The sequence below is a fragment of the Zalophus californianus genome, chromosome 6 (assembly GCF_009762305.2).
Source record: "Zalophus californianus isolate mZalCal1 chromosome 6, mZalCal1.pri.v2, whole genome shotgun sequence".
NCBI classification, from domain to species: Eukaryota; Metazoa; Chordata; class Mammalia; order Carnivora; family Otariidae; genus Zalophus; species Zalophus californianus.
The window spans coordinates 59,969,635-59,997,265 of record NC_045600.1 but is presented as its reverse complement, the minus strand read 5'-3'; positions in this window follow the sequence as shown (position 1 = coordinate 59,997,265).

Below are 27,631 nucleotides of genomic sequence, written 5' to 3'. Positions count from 1 at the left end.
ATGGGATTGGGAGCACGATCGACTCTGCTGGCCGTCTCTCTGCCGCCCCGGCAATAGATTTATTAGTTATGTCTTTTTAAATAAGATTAAATTGAAATGACTTGGCTGTCTTCGAGATGGGCGGCAGAGGGAGCCAGGAGTAGACAAGGGGCGGCAGAAGTCCGAAACTCAGCGCCCACTGCGCCCCAGCACCTAAGCTCCAGCGTCCCAGAGATTGGGCAGGTCACAGACTGGCCCAGGGCTTCCTGGACTTCTCTCCAGCTAGAGCCGGACGCCTGGCAACCTCTGCTAGCCCATTTCCTGGGAAGGAGGGCATGGGCAAAGACTATCCTCGGGAAGCGTTAGGATAGACTCCCGTTTGGGATCTGAACTTCTTGGCTGTGTCAGGGAGAAGGAGCTCTGGCCTAGGAGTCAGTTGGCATCCCAGCCCAGCCCCTACCTAGCTCTAATGGCCTCATCACTCTGAACCTCTCTCCCCACCCCCTTATCTGAAACAGAAGAGAACAGATAGGGTAACTTCTAAGGACCCTACTAGTTTTATGATTACATACCTCTGGAATTTTTCTAAATCTATCTTTGTTGAATTAACCAGCAACTTTGGACTCCCTACCCGCACCCCCAGCATTTCTGGTACTCATCCCCAGGACTCTGACTCTACGTTCTCCAGAATGTTCTAGGAGAGGATGTGCCATCCTCTGAGTTTCCAAAGGACACGCCATAAGGGTAGGGGTGAGGTAGATAACAGTTTTGGAAAGAGAACCAGAGAACCAAGTCAGGAGATGCAAAAGAAGAGTCTTTCCTGGAGTGACTGACCTCTCTTAGCCTTTTAATCTATTTAACATCCTAAGCCCACACTGACATGTAGAAATAAGTAAATGGCACTCTTCAATTCTTAAGAGCTCTTCAGCATCAAATATTTGCTTTTACTCTTAGTATTTGGCTCCCGAAGAAGAGCTATTCCCTCCCCCCGCCCCCCACATCTGCTCTGAGAAGGATCTAGCTCTGGGATTAGCTCCCAATATTACTTCTAGCCTTACCTTCCCTGACCTGGCAACAGTGTTCCTGGGTCCCAGTCTGTGTTCGAAATATCCCAGGAAAACTCTGTACCTCCTGGTTCTAGAAAGCATTGCAACTTCCTGTGTCACTGTGGTTTCCTCAGTGCCTCTGCAGGCTAGTCCAATCTTCCTCTCAGCTGGGCTCTGGGACTTCATCTGAATTATCTCTAAGAGCCAGAGCCTGGGGACTCCAGGAGTTTGTTCCATGTAAACTGTGCCTTCTGAAGTAATGGAGGGAAGGAGGTAAACAGCCAGAATTATTAGTGAAAGATGCTTTCTTTATTGCCTCTTCATATCTGACAGACTCAAAAACAGGGGAGGAGAAAATTATTTTGATATGGGGTCAATTGGAAAAACTAGGCCAGATAATAAATTTTACACATATTGGAAATCTTTATATAAATTGCCTCCGATTCATAAGAGATTCTTTGTATCACAAGTAAACCATCTAACTGAATATCCTTTCTAGATTTTAAAATATTGCTTGGTGTTCTGGACATTTGAACTTATTTTGCACCTCAACATAGCTTGGGAATATTATTATTTAATTAGATAAGTATTTGTGTCCCTGTAATTGGATGTAGTGCATCTCAATCCTAATAAGAGTTTTTAATCGTTAGGCATCTGTGCTATAGTGAATATATTTAAGCAGTCTGCATTAATCGCCTTTTCAAAAGTATTATCCAAGATGATCATCACTGCTGCGTGCTTAAGAATTTAAGACTAGAAAATTCTGAAATAAAACTAAAGTATCTTGATTTTTAAAAAATGATTGCATCTATATCTTGCATTCCGTTTTTAAATCCTTCCATTTTGGTTAAGTGTTTCACAAAATCCTGCAAATCTATACAGTATTGAAGAGAGGCAACATTGCAAATTCCCCTTGATAGATGGAGGGCCCTCAACTGCCAGGACATTTTTCTTTGCCTCATAGCAACTGCTCTTCCCTTTTTATCAGTATTCTGGTTAAAATAGCAAAAGGAAAAATAAAAATGGGCTTTTGATACCTCCAAGAAGAAGTGAATGATCTTGATCAGACTTAGGACAGAAAGAAAAAGCAGCATTTAAAATCAGACTTCTTTGCCTTTCCTTCTGAAACCTAGTTGCCATGAATAAGTAAACATTTCCCTTTTAATAGCTAATAATCAATTGCTTGGCGGTGGTCCAGGCATCACTGCAATTCATTCTTAGTTGTACTGATGATATATACATACAGGACAAGGAACGACAATTACTTTCAGACTGGGGATTTAGTACATCTTTGAAATGGGCTTCAGATTTTATTGCTTAATGTCAAACAACAAGATTTGAAAGATCCCATCTTAAGTTCCTTGAAATATGGACTATCCAGGGACTTTCTGTTGTCATTGTTAATCTCTAGGAGAAAAAATTTTCTCTTCTACTATGTTTATCTAGTTGTTTAGATATATAATGAAAAAAATGTAGGGAGTAATATGGTTGGGTGAATTAAAAAGTAAAGGTATTTAATGAAATATCTATAGTCTCCAGTTCCTAAAGAGCCAACAAATAACTTAAAAAATTTTTAAACTAGTTTATTAAGTATTTCTGGTCTTTCCCATACTTTACAATGGTATAATATAATGCTAGCATGGAATGTAAGCTGTCCGAATAGAAATAATAACACACCTTGGAGAGGGTTGACAAATCTTATTTGTTCAGAGCTGAACTTCTTCATTTTTGTCTAATCCCTTTTTTCAAGATGCTACTTTATACTCCTCCTTTGCTTGACTAAAACAGATACAGTTTATATAAAACAGTATCCTAGTTGATGTTTACACAATAAAGGTCCAGGCCCTAAGTCACATTTAATGTCACATACAGACACTGACAGAGGAACATATTTTGTGAGATTTGCCCTAGCACCTCACATAGGCCTGCCTGCAGTGCATGCTTATAACCACCAGCACTTCATTTCAAATTAGGTATTTTTTCTTACCCAAGCATTATAACAAGGCCTCTTTTATATATATATATATATATATATATATATATACCTTTACTTTGAGTTAACTTTGGGATTTTAAAAGGGTTGTATTATTAAAATGTGATATTATTTCTGTCTTATTTGGCAGCAGTTTAAGCACTAAACCAATTATTAGGCTAAAGAAGTAGCTGTTAATATCTGTTGAAGACAGGGACCATAGTCTGTCAGAGGTCTAAAGAATCAAATATTCCATTTTCTTACAGTGATGATGATAGCAGTAGTAATAAAATACCACTTTACATTTTATACATTTGAGAATGTTACAATGTACACTTGCATTTGTTACTGCATCCTGAGTCAGGATAGATTACCTAGGAGAGCAAAGCTTAAGGAGAGGCTTGAAAGCAGATAGATATCCCTAGAATTGAAGAAACTGGGGGGGAGGTGAAGAGGATATAAAGAGGAGAAAGAAAGTCCATTGTAATAGAAGGTATTAGAAAAGAATGATTAAGAGGTGAAAGAGAAAGCGAGGCTGGGCTGGCTTAGAGCAATGGGTTCAATTTGATCTCATCGACTCAGAGAGAAAAAAAATTCATGAACCAGAAATTTCCAGTCAACAGTGGCTTCTATATGCTTTCCCAAAGTATTTATATTTCTAAAAATTAATTACAATAGCTTCCAGTTATGACATAAGTCCTGGGGAAGTAATGCACAGCGTGGTGACCATTATTAACAACCCTGTATGATATAATTAACAGTCTCTAAGAGGGTAGATCTTAAAAGTTTTCATCACAAGAAAAAAAAAAGTCTGTACCTATGTATGGTGATGGATGTTAACTAAACTTATTCTGGTAATCATTTTGCACCATACACAATTATTGAATCATTATGTTGTACGCCTGAAACTAATACAATATTATATGTCACTCATGTCTCAATAAGAAAATTAAAAACAACAACAATAAGTAAAGTTCACCCTCTAAAGCATTCAAGTTTTTCTAGATTCTATTGAGTTTACTTTTAAATGTTTCTTTGGAAAAAAATCTTTTTCCCAAGAGGAGGCAAAACTGTATAACAAGAGCATGAAATGACAACCTGCAGGAATTTCCTCACACACACACACACACAAAAAGTAGAAGAGCTATATGTTTACTGCAGTCTCTGGAAATCCCTTAGCCAGCAAAGGTGGCTGTCTTTGTATTCTTGATTAAATGGGTATTTGCACTGAAGTCACATACCACACAAAGGAAACAAAACAAAATAAAAATGTCCTTCGTGTTCTGTTTTTCAATCATTTGTGTGAAGGAGGTTCTTGGCCTTTATCACTGTCAGTGAAAAGTTCTTCATTGGAAGGAGACATTCCACTCACCCTGCTTCTTGTGCACAGGGAACTTACCATGGAAACTACCTCTGGAGACATCAGACAAATATATAAATGACAAAGCTCAATACTGGGCAGTTTAGGTCTAGCTTAGCTCAACAACAGGGTATGGAGAAGGGTGTTTAGAATTTCTTGAGAAATTTATTGCTGTATTTGCCTTGCTCTGAATCTTAAAACCCATAAATTGGACTTATTCAAGTTGAGAAACAACTAAGAAATGACTTTAAATACATTCTGATACTAGCATATGTATACTATGTATTTAACACCCGATTATGATAAAACTGTACTTTTCCAGGTGACTTTTTAAATAATAGCTTGAGTATCCCCGAGATGAGAGATTCATCTTTAATACACATTTGTATTTTTTAGTTGGTTATAAACTTCAACTAAGTGACAGAAAAAAATTTCTCCTACTGAATAAGTTTCTTTTGTTTAACAAGATCTATCCTAAACTGTTGTTGACTTATCCTTTAAATATTTTGCTTTGTAATATGAACCTGAAGAAATTTAAGACAGTGCTTCACAAAACTTGTATTGTCTTTTTTTTTAAAAGATTTTATTTATTTATTTGGCAGAGAGAGAGAGAGAGCACAAGTAGGCAGAGTGGCAGGCAGAGGGAGAGGGAGAAACAGGCTCTCCGCTGAGCAGGGAGCTGGATGTGGGGCTCGATCCCAGGACTCCAGGATCATGACCTGAGCCGAAGGCAGCCACTTAACAGACTGAGCCACCCAGGCGCCCCTATTGTCTTTTTTTTTTAATTCACCTGCTTGTCAAGTTCTCATTTAATTTACAACCAATCCCAGATCATTCCCCTACTGTTTCCACCAAGTCTGTTTTCAGCCTTCGTCTGTCCATGGTCCACATGAACCAACTGTAAAGACTATGTCTGACCCAGCATGTGTCCGCTGCTCGTTTTCATTATCAGCTCCTCAAATCAAGGCAGTTTATAAAAGCTAGATTGATACATTTCTGGGTGGTTATGGCATCAGGATGTGTGCATTTTTTTTTAGCTACATAGTTGAAACTTCGTTCTTGGGCACTGGAAGTATGTGTATATTTGGATGGTTGGTAGCATGAGAAAAGAAATGGACGCCTACACATGGGATTTTAGTTGCTTCTTTGCTTTTGACTACTTAACAAGAAAAAGAAAAAAAGAAATCCTTTCTCCTTAAGCAAAAGGATTGGGCTGTGAAACAAATTTCGAGGGGGGAAATCTAAGAAATAATATGTGTGCCTAGAGTTAGACATTCTATTTCTTACGTATTACTGAAATGATTATCAAATGATGAACTTTGCGAAAGCTCAGATGTCAGAATGCCGGGGGTTAGACAATATAATTAGCAGGTCATCTCTAGTAAATTTAGCGTTCTGTTTTCTTCTATAATAAAAATAAAAACCACCAAGTTTCCATGAATTATCATCTTAATAATTTCTTTTATAGAACAATTAGGAAAAGTATATGAGTATCTCTTTCCGTGATGCACACTCGTTTATGCATTGTTGAGATTTTTCTGTTATTCAAATTCTGGTGGGATACCAATTCTCCCATCAGCTGATTGGTCAGAGGAGCATCTCAAGGGGTAGGCTGAATAGGGGAGAAAACCTGTTAGTGTCTCTAAGTGAATCCAAGGTGTCCACACTGAATGGAGGTGAAAGTGACTGGGTGAAGGGAGGGAGGAAGGTAAGAGAAAATGGGAGAGTGAGTGCTCATTTCACCTTGGTGATCACCCATCTCTATCCAGCTATGACTTACCAGCTGGAAGTTGGTAAAAGGAAGGCAGGGAGTTTATTTGATCACCTCTGGAGCAGCACACCGGGAAGTGTAGAGGAGAACGGGTGGTTTTGTTCAGATACCAATTAAGACTTGAAGGCGTACAGCATTTTAAAAGTCCTTGTTGGGAGCTAAGGCTAATTTCTAGGAATCCTGTTGTGATTTGCTTTTTAGCAGCATCTCAGTGACTAGCAGAGTGTGATTTCATCTGCTCTAAGTTGTATTTGTTTCCAAACAGCTTAACAATGCTAATTGGACAGCATAGAAACCCACTGCAAGTTGCGTTTTTTAAAAAAGATAACTCACCCTAGCAATGAACATAGATTGAAAACCAGTTAAAAGCCAGTGAGAACAAATGTGTCTTAAATGGAGGATGAAACAAAGGGAAGGTGGGGGCACATCCCCTAATGTCAATAGGCAGAAAGCTGCACGTGCATAATGGCCATGGGAGCGACCACCCAAGGTGATCTGAGTCAATTCTGGAGACAGACAGAGACCTGGAGCCAGAGAAGGGGCGGGGACAGGCCAGCCACCCAGAGTCCTGCTCAGGAGGGAGCCAAGGTGGTGGGGAATGGTTGTATTCCTGTTCCATGCCACACTTGTATCGGCAGCCAATTTTCTTCCTCCAAATATACCCCACAAGGCAGGAGGTCTGCACTCTGGCGTCTGTGGCCAGTAGTCACACTCCTGGTGGATTTAGAAGGCTGTCAAAGATTATTACTGAATACTAACTAGAGTCAACTGAATTACACAAATATAAACCCCCCTCCGCCCCCACCACAAGGCTGCCCATCCACCCAGCCTTATATTTGGCAGCATGCAAGTCCCTCAAGGGGCAACATTTTTGAGAAAATTGAAATCCACAAATATATCAGTAACTCATGAATACCAAGCACTCAGCAAGCACTGAGGCTGACTGACTCAGGCATAAGGCAGAATTCAAGGAACGCCTGGTTTTTCTTTCCAACATGCACCAGATTTGGGGATCAGACCAATGGCACCAGATCTGGGTTTGAAGTCTGGCTCGCTGAATAACCTGGGTGACCTGGATCAACTTTTGTAATTTCTTGGAGTCACAGTTTTCTCATCTCATCATAAAATAGAAATAGTCATTCATATGGGTGTTGTGAGGTTTAATGAGATCTTTCATGTACAGTGCTTGGCACGGTACTTGCCCACAGTTAGTAGGTTTGTTTATCACGGCTGTTGTTGCGATGATAATAATGTATGATGGGGAGGTGGAGAGGCGGAGTTTTCTATTCATACAGCAACCAGAAGCTATGCTATCATAAGTTTAGGATCGGCGGTCACAGGGCTGAGTTGAACTTCATCCAATTCACAGAAGAAGAAACTGAGGCACAGAGAGAGTTTGGGTGACTTGCCCAGCATCTCACAGTTTGGCTTCAAGACCAGATTTTCCTAATCTAGGCATCTTTCTACTTTACCATGCTCTGTGCTACTAGTCACTGAAGTAGCTTTTCCTCTAACAGAGTTAGGAACTAGTTGCCTGTAGAAGAGATTTCCTTAAACTCAGCAGCATTACCCAGACCCTCCAGTTTCAGAGCTTTGGCCTCAGCCTACTTGCTGCTATGGCTAAATCTCTGCTCGCAATGCAAAGGCTCTCACTGTACTTAATGGAAGGATAGAGGCTCAGCCTCCCAAGCCCTAATGTTTTCATTTCTTCGTGCCTCTACAGCTGCCTCAAGGTGTTTTTCCCCCCAGTGTCTGTGCTTCAGGATTCATTCTTCCCAGTGTGTGAATCCCTGAAGTAGTGTTTCAATCCTCTTAACTCAGCCAGAGCATCTTGTAAAAGTTCTCTCTCTCTAGCACATAGAAAACACCAGGTAAGAACAGAATCAGATGAATTAGAAACAAAGGCATTTGCCTAGAGGAAAGCAGAACAAGGCAAATATTGACTGCTTTAAGAAAGCAAAGGGAAATGCATTAAGATTTTTTTTTTTTTTTTTGGTAAAGCCAGGGTCAGGGGAGGATTCTTTGCCTGCTGGGAAAAATGGAGAGGAGAGAACGGTCACAGCAAGGCTGTGTCACTCAACATCAAGCTCTTGGATTTCCTGGGGAAGGTGTGTGGCGGGGCGGAGGGGACGCACGTGAATGTGCTGGGAAGAGGGTTGTGTGTTCGATTCCACAGGCCCTGTGATCCTCACCCAGGCCTGCCTCACAGCAGCCCTGCAGTCCTTACTTTACAGGCAGAAGTGAGCTAGCTCCCAGAATCCTCAAAACCCACACCGCTTTGCCCAAGACTGTGCACCCTACCCTTTCTTTTTGTTTTCTAAGTTCCCTTAGCTCTGGTACTGGGAGTCAGTACCATCTGCTTTCCCTTTTAATTGCTTTCTGAACATTTCAGACGTGCTAATCCCAGGTGCTTTCCAGGACAGGCACTGGTGCTCTATATTTGCTTCTGTGTTTTCAAAAGAAATACTTGTTGATATTTTTTGATTGACATAAGAGTACATTGCTAAATGTAAGACAATTGGGCTTTTAAGGTATACAGACATTCCATTAGAAGGAACATGTTTCCTTTGTCAACGGCGTACCGAATCCGATAAGAATATGAATCAGGATTAATTCCCCACCCAGCCAAAGGGATATAAAATCATTTCCTGCGTGAAGTAGTGTGCAATGCCATGGGCAAGGGATATGCTGAGAGGAGTCACCCCTTATTTGAGAAGATGAGAAGGACTCAGTCATCTTACCAAATCCTCCTCATCTTAGAGCAAGTTAAAAGGGATTTTGCTGTTTTTTGTGAAAAGTTCTCTTCCCTTGGTCTGCCTAAGGCACAATAGATGCTAACAGCTGATTCAGAACAGATACAGTCTAGTGTATAAATATGTAAACATGGGTAAGTATGTATTTAGACAATTTAAAAGTGTGTCTCATTTACCCAATTATAAACAGCTGTCTGAGAGCAATTACGATTTATCATGTAAATGCTTATTTGCATAATTCAAAATATGAATATTATTTGCTTGATAAAGACTGTAAATAAAAGACAACCTGAACTTTCTCAGGCTGAGAGTTTTATGCTAAGTTTTTATCTAACAGGGAAAAACAGCATTTTATTCAAAATGGTAATTTTGTTAATTTTAGCAGGTCCAGGTAATTGTTAATAAGAAAAGAGCAAAAGTTTTAAAGCAAACGTGGCTGGCTTAGAAGTAATAAAAGAAGTCACACTACTCTGCTACTTTTACTCCTGAAAATTTGCTACGTAGAGATGATGAAATGCCTCACCACTGTTTTCACTGCACATGAGTGTTTAATGGTGAATACTTTCAGGGTGTTTAGCATATTATTTTTGGTGCTACAATTTGATATACACATAATTTTTCAGTAATATATCATTATTTTTTCAAGTATGGGATGATTAAATGAGTATGCTTCCACGTGTACTAAGGAACATTTCTCCTATTAAAATCTAACTTCTGCTTCTATGAGAACAAGTCATAAAATGTGGGCATCAAAACTTCCACTCAGGTGTCTCCTGGTGTGTTCATTTTCTAGGGCTGCCATAAACAATCACCATAACCTCAGTGGCTTCAAACAACAGAGTTGGATTCTCTCAAAGATCTGGAGGTGAAATCAAGACTCAGCAGGGCCGCGCTCCCTCTGAGGGCTCTGGGGAAGGATCTTCCCTCATCTCTTCCCAGCATCTGGCGGCGTTCCCTGGTGTACAGTGTAACACTCCAGTTTCTGCCTCTGTTGTCTTCTTCCCTGTGTGTCTGTGTGTCTTCTTTTCTTCTTAGAAGGACAGCAGTCATTGGATTTAGGCCCCATCCTACTTCCATATGACTTCCTCTTAACGAATTACATCTGCAGAGACCCTATTTCCAAATAGGGTCACATTCACAGGTATCCAAGGTTGAAACCTATCTTTCGGGAGGACACGACTCAACCTACTGAACTCAGTGAGAACCACTATGCCAAGTAATGTCCCTGAGCACTGAAGCAGCCTGAAATATCTGAATTATGCTTCCCCCAAGAGTAACCTGTATTTTGCATGGTTTTGACATTACAGACAGTGTATGATGTTATTTGAAAAGTTGAGAATTCACATCTGATATAGAAAATATCATATTACTATATAGTATATTCAAGAAACATTTATTCAGTTTCCTTTATGTGAAAAACAATGTGATGGGAGCTCTCTCTTAACTGAAATAGCCAGTTAATAGTGCATCCACTATTTTTGACAAGCAGACGTTCATGATCTTTCTTTGGTATTAATGCTTCTCTTCAAGGACCTCATTGCTGTTACTGTGCCACTAAGTGTGGATGAGTCTCCCCGGGGGGGATTAAATCTCTCTCTGCGTTGAGGGGTCAGTGCATCCTTTATGCAATCTTTCCGCTTCCAGAGAAGAAGCTACCATATGCTAAGCACAGTGCTCAACACTTTATAAAAGGTAGTTCCGTGTGGGAGTTGTGTTTTATGACACTCCCATTTTATTATATGGCAGAACCTGGATACGGATCCAAGTCTTCCTGCCTCTAAAGCTTGTGTCAATGCCACATGTCTGGGTATCCCAGTATGTGTGGCTACATGCAGTCACTTCCTTGGCTGTGTCTTCTCCTCGCAGACCTGTGCAGGAGTGCTTTCTGTGCTGCATCAGCACTGCTGGTTTTGCCTTGTTGCTACACTTCTAAGTGGCTTCTGGTTCCTAGAAAGATGCATTGCCCACATGACTGGGGAAGGAACTTGGAAACCGGAATTGATCAAGAGGGGGAAGTAGCAATCATCTCTTAAAAGACCCAATCATTGGGCCCCTGAGGAAATCAAAGCAGGAGAAATCAGGGTACCACAGTGATTCAGAGGTGAGAAAACAAGCCCTAGAGCCCTAGCACAGGCACAGGAGTTGGTAATAGACTTCTGTGAGCAGGACCAAAAATATGAATGAGATCACCAGACCTGAGATGAAACTGGCAGGTAAGGGGTCTGTCCCACAACAGGGGGTGTCTAATGGTATTTACCAAGCAGGAAAGAACTACAGAAAACTCATGCCTAAATTTTCAACTTCATGGTGCCAAAGTACTGCATCTTCTCTCGGCTTGTTTGGGTAGGGTTTTGCTTCTCTATCTTTTATTATGTCACCTCTCTGCTTCTCACTAGGGTTCCCAGAGCAGTGGAATGGTTGTCATTTCCGCCTCATGTCACTACTTATTTCTCATGTACATGTCCTGTCAGCCCATTTGGACAGCAAGCTTGTTGAGGAAATGGTCTTTCTTTCTTGCTATCCTTGTGGTACCAATGGTGCGCATCAGGCTCTCAGACCGCATCCAGTCTCCAGTCATTGACATTCAGAGAGGATCACATCTGATAAGCATAAATAAATGGGAAATGCACTCATTGATGAGCTGAGTTTTAATTTTTCCAAGTTAAAAATTTTGCTTCTAAAAGAAAAGCCATGCTTTGTACTTATCCAACATCCTATCATTCCATAGAAGATCCCATAGCCTTTATAATTTATGTGGGGCTCAAATGCCACAAAATGCTAAATGACAGGGTCAGGGCCAGTTCCAGGGTTAGGAGAAATATGCAGAATCAGTATGTAGTGCTATGTAGTTGAGATTCCTGCCTTTGTCAGGATCTCCTTTTTGTTAGTTCTATTAAAAATCAAATCTAATGTGGAAGTCAGACTTCTATGATTCCAGAATCATACATTCTAACCCCCAGGCCGAAAACAAATTCATGTTGATGCTTTGTTTTCTATTTGAACTTTCCCTTTCCAATCAGAAAAGAAGGATGAATTAGCATTTTATGGTACCTATTAGTGAAGGACTGGTCAGGTCATAAAAGTGCACCAGGCAGTGGAATTTGCACCCTGGTATAAGCAATGCACTTTCCTTATTATGCTCCCAAGTTAAACAAGAATCAAGAGATTCAGATCGAATCACCATCCTGGCTCAGCACAGACTAGGGGTGATGAGCTTTACCAGAAAATCAGGTAGGGTAGGCCCTACACCTGCCAGTCCTGAAGGTACACTAAGGGCCAACTTATAGGGACCCACCTCCTGTGTCTCCTTTAGCTGGGCTGCAGCTTCATTTGACGCTTGCTCCAGTATTTCCCGATTACTTACTTCCTTTCTAGTCCTCACAGCAAGCCTGTGGGAGGGGTTCATTTTGTTATCTTATCTATAGATTAGCTTTAGGGTAAGATTCTAAATCAGTTTTGATTGCTAAGTATAGCATTCCAATTTTAGGACAATCAATCATTTCCCCACTGAAGGTTGTTAATTCATTATTACTAGTTTATTCATCTATTCATTGAACCAACAAGCATTTATGGAATGCTTGCCTTGTGACAATTGCTCTGTTAAGTTCTGGAACAGGACATTTCCATAATGTCTTACAATTTCCAGACTGTAAAATCAGTAGTCTCTTTGTTTTTTTTGCAGTTCCAGAAGGTGAGTGTTATCAGCTCCACTTTGCAGATGTCAAAACTGATGCTTGGACCCCAGAGCCTTTATGGGGGCAGGACTGTTATCCCGGGTTAAACTACGGAGAGTCCAGGAGACTACCAGATGGCTTTTTGTGGCTCTGTGCTGGAGGTTTCATAATGAAAAATGACCCAGTCCCTGACCTTGATAGGGTAAATGTTTAATATACATGTGACCATAGAGTTTGCACATAACTTATCCAAAGAGGACACTTTTGAGAGGGAAAAGAGGCACTATGATGTTTATGCCAGGACAATGTGCAAACTAGGGGGGATAGTTATTTCCTTTCTCCCAGCCTGTCTGTCAAGTTGAAAACAATGCATCTCTAGAGACATATATGCTTTCATGAAGAGTGTGAAGTTGGGGACAGACAGAGTAAGGCAGAGAGGCAGGAGGGAGGGGGCAGGAAGCACTACCTGGGCTGATTTCCTGTACCATCCAGGTAGTCAGAAGTGAAGCGAACCTGTGGTCCAGCTGCCTCCTCCTGCCCGCCTGCTGCTGCAGTGTTTTAAGCTGCAAGAGAAAAGAGGGAAAGGGAACAGAGAGTCTCTATTCACTGGACAAAATCAGTCCATCTTTTTTCACATTCCCTTCCACTAAAATCAAGCCTCACAGGAGGCGAACATTTCCAAGATCTTTTTCTTTTGGCTGGGAGTCCTTTTATAGACTCCCACCGCCCAGGAATTTATTCTCTAACTAAATAGTTTGATATTAATAAAAGAATTACTCGCAGTAGGTGGGTGTTCGCCATTACAAATCCCAGTGTGGGGACGATACCTTTCTTTGGTTATTGGCACAAAGCTAAATGGAAGGAGCCGTGTTCTGTAAGACTGTGTGCCCAAGATTGAAACTGAGTTTGTTTGCTCGCAGGTGGGAATCATGTCTCAGAGCTGGAAGGGATCTGAGGAGATGATTGGTTCAGCCTCTTGCCTCTAGACAGTTAACTCCCAAACTGCAAACACCCCAAAGGGAATGATGGCTATCAGGGCAAAGTATATCCTTCTCAGAATGTTACAGAGGGCCTTCGTGCGCTGGCCCTTTTGCCAAGACCACATCTCCCACCACTTCCTCCTGCGAGTTCAGTGCTTCAGCAGTGATGACGATGATGAAGATGCTGCTGCTGATGCACCAAGCTGTTTTCTAAGCACTTTGCCTGAGTTATCTCCATTATTCCTCACAGCCCACGGAAGTAGTTTATTTTAGTAGTATTTCTACAGATGAGGAATCTAGAGTACAGAGAAGTTAAGTAACTGTCCCAAGGTCACAAGTCTGCAAAGGGGCCAGAGCCTGAGGCTGACCTCTACAGTGTGCAGTTTGCTCAGTACGTTCCCCCCGGTGGAGACAGCTGTCATTTTAGGTCTTCACCCCTGAAGATGCAGCTTGAGTGCTGTTTCTCCTTAAAAGCTGTCCATGTGTCCAGGGGCTGAGCTCTGTGGGGCTGGTCTGGGCATCCACACACCCTGTGCAGACATCCATTACAGCCGCATCAATCTGTCCTTCCTGCTGGCTTTTGTGCCTGGCTCCCAGTCTATACTGAGGACAACCTGAGGCTAGAAACTCTTGTGCCTCTGGTTTCTAGCTCACGATCCAGTCTGTGGCTTTCAAATACATTTAACATGGTAAAATATGCACAGTCAGGAAGCAAATAAAAAAGAGCCGCCACCTTCCCTTCACAGTGCCACAGTGGGGACAGGGCTACCCCAAATGGAGCACTGACAATCCAAGGAAACAGTTTCACAGAGGGGGCTGTGAATCTGATCTGGACCTGGTGCTTGGCAGCAACTGTTTTAAACCATGAGCCAGTCAAACCTGTATTAATGATAAAAATGAGATACTATTTTTGAAAAAATACTTAAAAGGTTACTATGAAGCCTATTGGTAGGTGTGTCAGTTGGCACCGCCTACCTAGCAATTTTTACCCAGTAAAATATATCAAAACCTTAAAAATATGAATAGCTTTTGACACACTTACTTCCAGGATTTTTTTTCCAAGAAAAGATCAGAAATATATAGAAATACGTATGCATAAGTATTGTTTCAGCATTGCCTTAAGAAATGGAAAGTTGCAAGTGACCTAAGGGCCCAGACTTAGGGGCGTGGTTAGGAAGACTGTTACCATCAGATGATGGATTATACGCGGTTATTTATATCCTGTGTACAAAGACTTTGTAATGACACAGTAAAGGCTCATGATCTGTTAAGCAAGCAAACAAACACTCTACAATATAAAACTCTATAAACAGCATGATTTCAACAAAGTAAAAAATGTATGAAAACTAGAAGGAATCATACTAAAACATTAACAATGATTATGTCTGATTGGTGAATTGGGTCATTATTATTTTTTCTTTATAGATTCCTTTACTCCCCAAGTTTTATACCTTGAGCATGTATTACTTTAATTTTTAGGAAAAAAATTTAAGTTTTTAAAATACTGCATGGGATGTAACACATTATTATCAACAATGAATAAAGTTGAGCGTTAATATGTAAATTCTTAATTAAATGAAAAATATAGCGTTATCTCTGAAATAAAAAATGAATGGAATTACACAAATATATAATAAGAGTTATAATAAGTAGAAGTTGGCTGGTTTCACAGGGAAAAAAAGCAGTTCGGGTGTCAGAAGATCTGATTAATAGTATTCGTGTCAGTAATTGTATAACCCAAGAGAGTCACTTAACCTCTTTTTAAGTTTCTTCATTTATAAAAATTAATTAGTTGAATCAGATGAGCTTCACCTTTCCTCTAACAAAGCTCTAACAAAACCTCTGGTCTTTAGCTATTGATTCATCCACTATTTATCTCTTATGCACAAAACCCCACATTTATGGGTGATTTGATCGCTCTAGATGAGGTGCCAAGTGCAAATTCACAGAAACCTCTCCAAGTCAGCAGAAGGTGGTGCCTAATTCCTGAGGTTAGAGTCAATACAGCTGCGAGGACCAAGGAGTTGAAAGGAGAAAGATAAGATAGGGAGAGAATGGCAGAGAAGACACAGAGGTGCTGGGAGGAGGCCGGCTGGGCTGGGGAGGAGAGGCCTGTTTGACAGAATCCGTGATAGCTGCCTGGAAGGCAGGCCGCCGTGGTCGGGGTTGATTGATCAATGGTTGAGAGGCTGCCTGACAACTCGCCAAAGGAAGAACAGGGGCCGGTGAGGGGGATGACCTTTCACCCCTGGGCTCCCAGCACAAATTCCCTGGAGACCCAGTGTCTTATCGCCCTGTGGAGTTAGAACTGAGTGCCTGAAAACAAAGTTCCACTCAGGAGATAGCCAAAGGGTAGGTTTTTGCTTGTGGTTAGACACAAGTGAAAGAAATGATTTTAACCAGAGAGCAAGCACACAAACATTTGGTCCAAAATGTAAAGGAGTGGTAAAGAGGAAGGAGGAATGCTCTGGAATTCATAAGCCCTGTGTCTTAATCCTGGCTATGCTGCAGTCTTGCTGGGTGGCCAATAGGCCATTCACCTTTCCCTGCCTCACTTTCTCTCAGTAGGGTGGAGACAGCAATTCCTGTTCCCAGCATCGTGAAAGGTGTTAAGAAATCACAGATGCCACAAATGACGGACGGTGCTGTGTAAATCCAGAGTCCTAATTTTCTTTCTCCTTGGAAAGGATGAAGCTGGCAAGGGGCAGAGGGGAAGGGAGACAGAGACAGAGACAGAGACAAAGGAAGAGAAAGAGAGAGATCAGCTTCCTCTCAGCTATGGGACCACCCTTCTAATCACACTCCCAAAGATAGCAGGTGTTAAATAATGAAAATTGTACAGGCTAAATAGAATCCCAAATTACCTAAATTTTTCTGAGTCAAAGAGCATTGTCATTCTAGGAGAAACACTGAATACTTGCAATATCCACATAACTTTTGTGGAGTGATGCTATTCATTTCCTTCTCAACGTCGTTTTAAATCTGCAATGGCCATGAGTCACGGTTGCATTTTATTTTGCCTGTAAAGCCTTCGAGTTTAGTGCTTTAAATGTTGCTGGTAGTGCAGCAATATTTGATTAACATGTCCTCAAGGATAGAGGCTATGTCTTCTGCTCCCGTTGTATTTTTAGAGGGGCAAGAGAGATATTCAAGTTGGTGTTTCACTTAAAACCCAGCACATCCTTCCCATGATGGTTACTCCCAGCATTTGCATTTAGCTGTGCCCCTTCAAGTGCAGCAAGTCTGTTTGTAACTCCTGCATGACACAGGAGTGGGCCAGGTGAACATGTTGGGGTATCATTTTAGGGATAATAATGGCAGCTCATTTCTATTTATGGGTTTAATTGATCCTAATCCAGCAGGCTCTGAAATCATGATTCTACACCAAGTACCTCCCATGAAGGATGATGGCTTGAAGACCTCTGTCAATCACCCAGCAGAGCAGATGAGTACCCAAGTATTTCTGATTTTAAGGAGCATTTTAATCCAATCAGTTTCAGAGAGTCTTACTTCCTCTGAGCCATGCATGGATTAATTCTATAAGAGTGCCTTTTCCATTAAAGAAACTGATTGCAAACTTCCCTTCTAATTGTGAAAATGCTCACCTGCTTAAAGTAAACAGTTCTGGAAAGATACCTTCCTTTTGCTTCGGTTATTTAGCTGAGAGGAGTGGAGTTTCAGTGGAAGTTTAAGAAGTAAGAATGCAATACTCATTCTCGCTCTTAGAGAAATTTGTGCCTTAGGTAAATGCAGAAACTACAAATCAACCTTGACCCGCATCACCCACTTTTCAAGGACCTTAATTACTTGGCTATAATATATATTCCCTAAGTAAGAGAGCCGTGGGAATGGAGAGTGTAAGGAGGCATTGAGTTAATTATTTAATAGGAACAATAATCAAAAATTGAAAGCAACCTAAATATCCAGCAGTCAGAGAATTATTAAATCAATTATTAAACTGATTTTAGTATATTTATATGCTGGAAAACAATGACATAATTAAAATCACATTTTCTGAAGAATGTATAACGAGATGGGAAAATATTCACATATGTGAAATGAAAAACAGGGTGTAAAACTGTATGTACAATTTCTTGAGAATCTGTAGTCCTGGAGAAAAGACTGTTCTACCACAGTTCAAAAGAATGAAATGGATTTAAATGTACTAATATGGAACGATTCCTAAAATGTGACATCACATTGTCAAAGCACGTCTCAAAACAGTGTGCAGCACAATCCTACTTAGCTGGGACTTTGGGTTGGAAAAGCTAAAGGGTACATTAATCTCATCTGTATCATTTGAGTTTCTGTAATAAGAACATATTTATAGGGGTGCCTGGGTGGCTCAGTCAGTTAAACGTCTGATTCTTGATCTCAGCTCAGGTCTTGATCTCGGGGTCATGAGTTCAAGTCCCACGTTGAAGAGAATATATTTGTATCTTGAGTAATTTAAAAATTTTAAGTAGGAGAGAACAGATAATAATAATAATAGTTGAGTATCTCTTAATAGTGTGATTGTAATTATTTGATGAAACTGAAGCCCTTGCGGGCTAAATCACTTGACAAGATTTGATTGCGGTTCTCTGAGACTCCAAAGTTCAAGTTCTTTCCATTCCATAGCACCTTTCCAGTCATGTGTCCCTAGGGGCTCTGGGGTCAGGTCACTGTTAGGGGAAAAGGAGGAACAAGCAGGTACTGGGAGATGGGTGGCTATCTTTCTTCATGAACTCTAAGAGTCCGAGTTCAGCGGTGGAAATCAGACACGGGGCCAGCAAACCAGAGGCTGTGAGGGAGATGGAAATGGCACCACCAGCTGATCAAAAAAAAAAAAAAAAAAAAAATCTGCAGCTTCTTTCCAGCTGTGGTTCACCTTATAGTCTTTTTAGGAGCTTAACAGAGAGATTCTGGGACCCACTCCCAGGGGCTGTGGCCCAGGAATTCTGTGTTTTCGCAAACATCCAACGTGGTTTTTAGACCATTTCTTCAGAAACCCTGCCCTAGAGATACTATGGATTCAGAAAACGAATGCATGAAATGTCATGCTCTCCCTTCCCAACTTTACCAGACCATCCTCTGAATTCTTTTTTCTTTCAGAAGGGTCTTTGTGCCCATTTAAAGCGGATTCCACTGAATTAAAATATTGGGGGGATTGCACAAGGGTAAAGTTAGGGGGTAGCCACTGTGAGTGCGCTGGGGAGAGTGGGGGGAGGCAGGGGTGTCTCAGTGAAGAAGAGGGGCAGCAGCTGCATAAATGCTATGAAGTTTAAAAATCAATAAAAACGGTCTTCTCTGGGCGCCTGGGTGGCTCAGTTGGTTAAGCGACTGCCTTCGGCTCAGGTCATGATCCTGGAGTCCTGGGATCGAGTTCCGTATCGGGCTCCCTGCTCGGCGGGGAGTCTGCTTCTCCCTCTGACCCTAACCCCTCTCATGCTCTCTCTCTCAAATAAATAAATAAAATCTTAGAAAAAAACAAACAAAAACACACGGTCTTCTCTCTAGACATGACCCTGCCAAACACAGGACATAACAGAGTATGACCTGTTAAATAACAGTTGTTGTCGGAGGATTGTAGTAAAAATAATTATGGAATCTAAGAAGTGAGCACCCAGGTTCTGATCATTAGCTTAGCTAAGAAAAAGTGCAATTAGTCCACTGGGGTCAAGAAGAACCGCAATAAACAGGTTTCCTCCTGCAAGATTTGTCCGGATTGCAGCCGCTACTCAAAAGCAAACCAAAGGTCCTATGTTGCCACCTAGAGGCCAAAGCCTGGAAGTATTGGCTGAGGAAATTTAAATCGATCTGACTCTGGAAAAATCTCTGTCCAAGTTTAATTACAGCACTTAAAAACCACCAGCTTCAGACTTAAGAATGCCAATCATTCCTTTTTTTCACAGGACATGAGTTAAGTGTGTGAACTCAGTCCTTCGTAATGCCCAAATAATTTCAGGATAGAACAAATTTCTAGAACCTCGATTAAATGTGAGAGAGAGTATGCCTGTGTGTGAGAGTGAGGGGGTCAGGGGAGGTCTTAACTGCCACTATCTAACCAGATGATCTTAGTAAGATTACTAATAGCCCTCAGGGCCATTCCTTTTATGTAAATGAGAGGACTGAACTGACTTGACAACACTACAAGACTTCTAAGCCCTAAAATTCTGTATTTCTATAATAACTAGATTCTATTTTAACCCAGACATCAGTCAAAAAAAAAAAAAAATTGGCACCATATGCAAAAAACGTTGGTACCCTACATTCCTTAATGTGACCTTCTTCATCAAGGAAACCACGTCTTTGCTGCCCTCTAGAGCTCCGCCTGAAATCTGCATGAATTTAATACAAAGATCCTCCAAATGAGAAACTGGCTTACTTGATTGAGTCTTAGAGCCTGGCAGAGGCCTGCAGTCTCAGGCACATTCTTTTTCTGCAACATATTACTCTTTCTTTCCATTCTTGCTCATATACATCTGATACAATTCAGTTCAATTCAACCATTTATTCTAGAATTCTCTCCCAACTCTTTCTGTTTATGGCTTTTGGCTGTTGGATGTTAAGCCTACATCATTTACTTGGAAGAAGGGGTCGATTTTTCTAAAGGATTCTCTGCTCCATAAATATGTCTCCTCTGAGTAAGTTGTACAGTGGCACCAGGGAGGATTATCTGTCCTAATTTATGGAACCAATGCTTATAAAAATAATCCCAGGCTCTTTTCTTGTATAACGTCCAAGAAATGTGTGCACCAAAACCTCCACTGCAACGACAACGTAAGAACCGCTATGAAACTGCCAAAGAAATATGGGACCACCAGGTGGAAGTTCACCGGCTGAGTCAGCACAGGAGCCATATTTTCCACTTTGATTTGGAATTATAATTCAGTTCTGAATTTTCTCAGAACTATAGCCAGTCTTTGTTCCATCCAGTCTGCTAACTGGTGAGTTGTACATGAAGGATAGTTTACAGAAAAGTGGAAACAATGCCTTCCGCTCGTTGCATCTTTCTTGACATTGGGAACATCTCCATTTAAGGCAAGAGCATTCCAGTTCAGTTGAGATTTTTTACTCGTTGCTAGAACAGCAGTGATATATATCAAAATTTATGCCAGAAATTAAAGTGTCGGTAGTGACCTATTATAAACTCAAACACTCCATAAGACCAGTTCTAGGATACCTAGAGGATATGCAATGGCCTTCAGGGTTACTGCTAAAGAGAGACCCAAGACCCCTCCTTACTTGATCTATAGCCTCATTCAAAGTCTAATCCACTCCGGGGTCCAGCCTCCTGCAGGGTGTGAAGTCAGACACAGTGGGGACTATACAAAGCTTTTGAGGCACTAATTTATCAGGGAGTGGATGAAGCATTGGAGAGAGATTTGCAGAGTTTCAAATGTTCTTCACTGTTCGTAGTTATAAAAAGATCTTCCAGTAGTTAAAGGGTTGTTAGTGTTTATGGTAACTCTAAAGGGACTGCACATAAATTTTGCTTTTCTGCTTCCCCATCAAGAAGCTACTGGGAAACCTAGCAACACAGCAGTTTCCATTGTTTAGCCCCAGGTGTGACACCCGTAAATCCCCAGGGAACAGACAATAGTAAATAACCTAGTCTGTTTGCAAGAACCTGCTGTCTGTTGCTGGCCATAAGCTCCCAGAATCCGGGTCCTGCCCCAGAGTCCTTCTACCTTCACCCTGGCGTGGTCTAGGGGCATCCTTCATTTTACCCACCTAGACCATGATGACTAGGGAGGACCGAGTGGAGCAGCCATCAAACCACAGAGGCTCCAGAATCATTTCTGCTACTCAAAAGTAAAGGGGTGAATTAGAACGCTTTGTTTACTGCATCTCTCTCTGTATATGACCTAAAAAATGATTATGAGCGCTGGTAAATGCAGGTTTGTAGCAAAATGGAGAAAGGAGGTAGTGCTAGCTTATGCTGGGCGTTACTGCTGCTCACTGCTGTTTCCAAGTCCTCTCCTTCCATGTGCTCAGGAGGGTTGCCCCTTCCATTCCCTACAAGCAAGTGACTCTATAACTTGCTTTGCCCAGTGAAATGTGAGAGGAAGTGAAGTTTATCACTTCTGTATGGAAACATTTAAGAGCGTGCGAGATTCTTCATGGCCCTCATCCCTTGCATGGAAATATGTGTCAATGTCACAGCGTCACCAGACCAGAGTAACCTGGAATGTTGAGCCAATATACAAAGGACAGCTGCCTAGAAAATTGATTCAACCTGTAAAGGACTTTACATGAGTGAGAACCAAACCTTTGTTATTTAAGCCACTGTTTTTTGTGTTTGTGTTTGTGTTTGTGGTTTTTTTTTAAGAGTTGTTTGTTACTGCAGCATATCCAGGCTCTCCTGACTGGTACATGCTTACCTGCTACTGTAAGTTGAATCTTTTCAGTCTGAATATTGCTTACCTTGCTGAGAGAGAGAGAAGCAATCAGAAGCTCATATTTCTCTCTGATCTCAGTAAATCCCAACAACAACATTGCATTATGACAACAGCCGAAATATTTGGCCTGCTCCTGACTTGATCTTTCTTACTCTAAAAACAATTTCCTTATTTTAAAATTTAAATTTCCTTTTAGCTTTCTTTAGTGCTTTTTGACAGATTTGCCTCACTTCAGTTGTCAACTTTTCCAGCCCTGCCATTACATATCTGAGCTACCCTCTTATGTTTATACTTAACATTATGTGTCCTTCCCTGCACTGTGCCACCCCCCCACCCCGACATAGCCATCATCTGTACATACTGTTTTTAAGTCTGGGCTAATTAACATTTTTCAGAGTTCTCAGCATTCTTTTTTTTTTTAAAGTTTACTTGTGTTTTTAGTAATCTCTACACCCAACATTGGGCTCGAACTCATGACCCTAAGATCAAGAGTCACATGCTCCACCGACTGAACCAGCCAGGTGCCTCAGCATTCTAAAGTGGCCTTCCCTTCTGGAGTTTCTTGTAGTGGTAATATGTCTCTTTTGCCTTGTGCTTTAAAATCAATTTTCCACAAATCTAAGTTCCCAAATTGTGTACTGGGGTTCCCTGAACACTACAGCAAACTCACAGGCTCATTGCAGAGTATTTTAAACTTCTGAGGAAAACACAGGGATATCCGACCTCTACCAGATATGATATGAACTACTAGCTCAAGATGGTTTATAATTTCAATGTTAGAACACATTACATTTTTTCTGTTGACATCATACCTTTGCAAAGTTGTATTTTTAGTGATCACTGCCATAAAAACCAAGTACAAGATTGTGAAAATCAATATCGACCAGGAAATGAGGATGGCAATGTCCTATTTGAATTCAGGGGTTTGGGAAGTTGTGCAGTGCCAAATAGGTACACACATTTAGCAATTGTTGATTATTTAAGAGTAAAATAAAAATATGATCTTTTCTTTTAATTAATGTGTAATATTTTTTTCAAATAGTTACCAGCTTGTTAGAGCATAAATACTTCTTAAGTTGTTTGGTCTTATCTACTTAAAATACATAAAACTATTAACAGTTTCTTTTGGTCTAGGAGAACCATAAAAAAAAGCACCGAAATATTGGGGCATGATAGACTGTGAAAATGTGGGAATTTCTGGCCTAGGAACACATCCAACCATACTCAAAATCTTGTCCTGTTACATCCTCAAATAGACATGGGTCCAGTCTCTTCAACAAATGGTGCTGTGAGAACTGAATATCCACATGAAAAAGAATTTCACACCATATAGAAAAATTAACTCAAAATAGTTCAAAGACCTAAACGTAAGAGTTAAAACTATAAAACTTTTAGAAGAAAATATGAGGGTAAATCTTCATGACCTTGGATTTAGCAATGGGTTGTTAGATATGACACCAAAAGCAGAAGCAAAAAAAAAAAAAAGATAAAGATAAATTGGATTTTGTCAAAATTTTGTGCATCAAAAGACACTATCAAGAGAGTGAAAAAGCAACCCACAGAATGGGAGAAAATATTTACAGACCATATATCTGATAAAGGCTTAGCATCCAAAATAAATAAAGAATTCCTATTGTTCAACAACAAGAAGATGAAACCAAATTTGAAAAATGGGCAGAGGAGGGGCACCCGGAAGCTCAGTCAGTAGAGCAATGACTCTTGGTCTTGGGGTTGTAAGTTCAAGCCTCACCTTGGGTGTAGAGCTTACTTTAAAAAAATAAAACTAAAAATGGGCAGAGGACTTGAATAGACATTCCCGCCCACCCCCCTACCAATATACAAGTAGCCAAAAAACTACACGAAAAGATGCTCAATATCACTTGTTATTAGGAAAATTCACATCAAAACCCAAGGAAATACTACCTCATACGCACAAGTTTTTGCCATAATAAAAATAGAAAATAACAGGAGTTGGTGGAGACATGGAGAAACTGGAAAACTTGTTCATTGCTGGTAGGATGTAAAATGGTGCAGCCATTGTGAAAAAAAAACAGTTTAGTGGTTCCTCAGAAAGTTAAACATAGAATTACTAAATGATCTAGCAATTCCACTCCTAGATATATACCCCAAAGAAATTAAAACACGTATTCAAACAAATATTGGACATAAATATTCATAGCATTACTCTTCATAGTAGCCAAAAGGTGGAAACCCGAATGTCCATCAACTGACGAATGGATAAACAAAAGTGGTATATCCATACAATGGAATATTATTCACACAAAAAAGGGAATGAAATACTGGTACATGATACAGTATAGATGAAGCTCAAAAACATTATGCTATGTGAAAAAAGCTATACACATAAGTTCACATATTGTATGATTCCACTTATAGGAAATATCCAGAATAGGTATACTTATAAAGACAGAGCAGACTAGTGGTTGCCAAGGGCCAAGAAAGAAGGAAGAAGGAATGACTGCTCAATGGACACAGAGTTTACTTTTGGCGTAATGAAAATTTTTTGTAACTAGATAGAGGTGATGGTTGCACAATATCATGACTAACTGCTACTGAATTGGATGTACTTCAAAATGGCTTATGGTTAATTTTATGTTATGTAATTTATGTTATGTTATTTTATCTCAATTATATATTTGTATATAATATGATATATAACATATTGTTGAGATAAAATTCATATATATACATATATACACACACACACACACACACACACACACACATATACACATACATACACAAAAGCCCCTAGCATGGTCATCTTCTCTCAATGTTTCCATAACTTCTACTCCGCCAGTAATTCCCAGTTGCTGGTAGAATTAGTTAGGGCCATTGTATCAGGGGACTTAGTCATCCTTTCACTCCGTGAGACAGAGGTTCCTAACCTTTAGTTTACCTTCAGAGGGTCAAGAGACCCTTCAAGATTCTTTGTCACATTTTGTGCCCATGTGCAGAGGGAGCAGGTAAACTGCACTGTGGTGGCCACAGAGGTCCCGGGAATCCCGCAGGGAATTCTGAAGCTGGGATGGTCTTCCAGTATACCACAGGGTCCAGGCACTGCTAATAAAGGAAGTTGGGTTCAGGCTGCCTCCAGGAGAGGACATCATCTTCCTCCAAGAACAATTCCTGGGGGGTGGGGGGAACTCAACTGTGAGCTGGGGAATGAATGTCTTGGTCCTAAAAGGAAGATCTGAGCAGCGTACAACAGCATCCACTTCAGTTGGTGTATGCAATGCAGCACTAGTACCCTCTGGGTGTGGTAGATTCCAAATGCTAATTGTTTCTCTTGCGTTAGAGCTTCTTAATTCATTGGAGACAGATCAACACTGGACATCTTGACTTGGGTTCTATCGCCTCTGGCTGAAGTTGCCCAACAACTTTCCTTTCGGCTCCCAGTTTCCCAGTCTGCTTCTTTGTTGGGGTCTTCTCACCCCTCCAGGTAGCCCTCTTAGACTGAGCTGCTTTCAAGATGACTCAGACCAACTCCCTCCAGAGATTTTTCTAGCATGTATTAGAAGTGGTCTCAAAAAAATTTTGTGGACCCTGTTATCTAAATGTTACCAGAAAGAAAGATCAACTTCTCTAAACCAAATTCATGATCCTTGGCAGATGTGCTCTGTGTTTCGTGTGGCTTATATCCAACAATTCCCTACCACTGGTCAAATCATTTCACTATCTGAGAATATGATTTGCAACTAATTCATCTTGAAGTGTTTGACCAGAACCTACAGTGCTTAAAATTAGAAATGCTATGTGTATTTTATTGAGATTTTTTTCAGTGCCCATGGTGGGTGATTGCTAACATCTGCTTTGAAAATTTTCCAGGCTAAAATCATTATGGCCTTATGCTATAGCTTAGAACTTTGGATCTCAATTGCCTGTTCCTCAGTGTGTTAGAGCAGGCCCCAGCACTGTTTCTTAGGATTATTTCTGACCCTGCTCGTAGTTTGTTTCTATTCCCACTGCCATGCAGAGGTGGGTTTTGGTTAGACTCCTTAATTTTCAAAGGCTCTTAAATCTACTCTTAGCCAGTGATTATCTTTTCCTTTAATTAGCCATTCAAAATATTCACCCTTCAGATTCTTGCCAAATATTACAATTTTGAACTCCCTGCTCTGCAACACTTATCAAAAGTTTCAAGATGTATTTATAGGAGGTGGCTATAAAAGCAGGCAGACAATCTTCTAAATATTTTTAAAATTTACCTTAGGATTATACTAGACCAGGTGATCTCATGCTTTTTGTGGATGTGTGGATCTGTACTTTGGCCTACACTGAAGGATTTTATAAGAGACTCACTTTTGAATTTTTTGGGGGAAGGGGCTGTGGCTGGAAAACCATCCCATCCATGACTGTGCTTCCTCTCTATGACATCTGTTGGGTGTAAGGAAAATAGGTAATTCTCCTCATGACCTAGCTTATTGGTAGCTAGTGGAAAGTGTGAATCTTGAAAATCAACATATCTTCCTTTTTACAATGAGTTATCAAAAATTTCAAAACCAAATTTGTGACTCACTTGAGCAATTACCAAGACCTTAGAATATGCATTTTCCTCATGACCTAGCTCATTGGTAGCTGGTGGAAAGTGTGAATCTTGAAGCTCAGTGTTACCTTCCTCTTTACATTGAATTATCAAAACAGGTCAATGCCAAATTTGTGACTCACCCTTAGCAACTATTAAGATCTTCAGACATGCATTTCTTGTTATTAATATTGCTATTTTTCTGCTCATTTCCTTGTCATCGTCCCCTTAAATTATATATTTTTCATGTTTTTATTTGTACCTGTTCTATAACTTACCTTAAATTTTTCATAGACCAGGGCTTGGGTATAAATAAAATGAAATAGTCATCTCAACTCCAGTTCCACCCCTTCCTTGCCTAACCATACGTTTCATTTGACTTCTTAGAACATTCTTTATCAAGCCTGATTAAATCATTAATCATGATGATGATGACAACAACCACAACAAAAATAACTGCTGGTTGAGAGATTCTGTGTGCGAGATTCTTGACATATTAACGTGGATCTCATTTAATCTTTAAGCCCCCTCTCAAGGCAGGTGTTATTTCCCCATTTTACAAAAGAGAAGAACAAGGCTCAGGAGGTTTAAAGTATTGCTCAAAGGTAACATCAGTAAGTGACAGACCCAAAACTGGAATTCTCCAAAGCTCCTTTTCTTTTCTCTGTGCCAGTTTGCCCACTCCTTGACATTATGCTCTTTCACTCTTTATTTTATTTTGTTTTGTTTTATTTGCTCTTTCACTCTGTAAAAGAGTCATCATTCTATGGCTTTGAACTGATACAACACATGTACCCAGTAAAACCCCAAGTCTTCGTTTCTCTAATAGAGATGGGGCATGGGGGTGGGTAGGATCTCTCAGCCATTTAACAGGACATTGTCCTGCCTCGCTAAATGAGTGAGCAGAACTCCACCATCATTCCTTCTCCTTTTTGAAAGAGGCATAAACTACAGCTTAGACCAGAGGCAGGGATGGAGGTAGAAGAAGAAAGCAGACAAATATAAAAAAGAAATATTTTCCTGGATTCCCAACCCAGGGCTAAAAAAGTGAGTTTGTGTTTTCATTAACTTGTAAGACAAGCCAGTTTGGCTAGATTTTAGCTGGGTAACAAGCAGAAACCTGTACTTTACTATTTTTTTTAAAGTTAGGTTTACTCAGAGGAGTA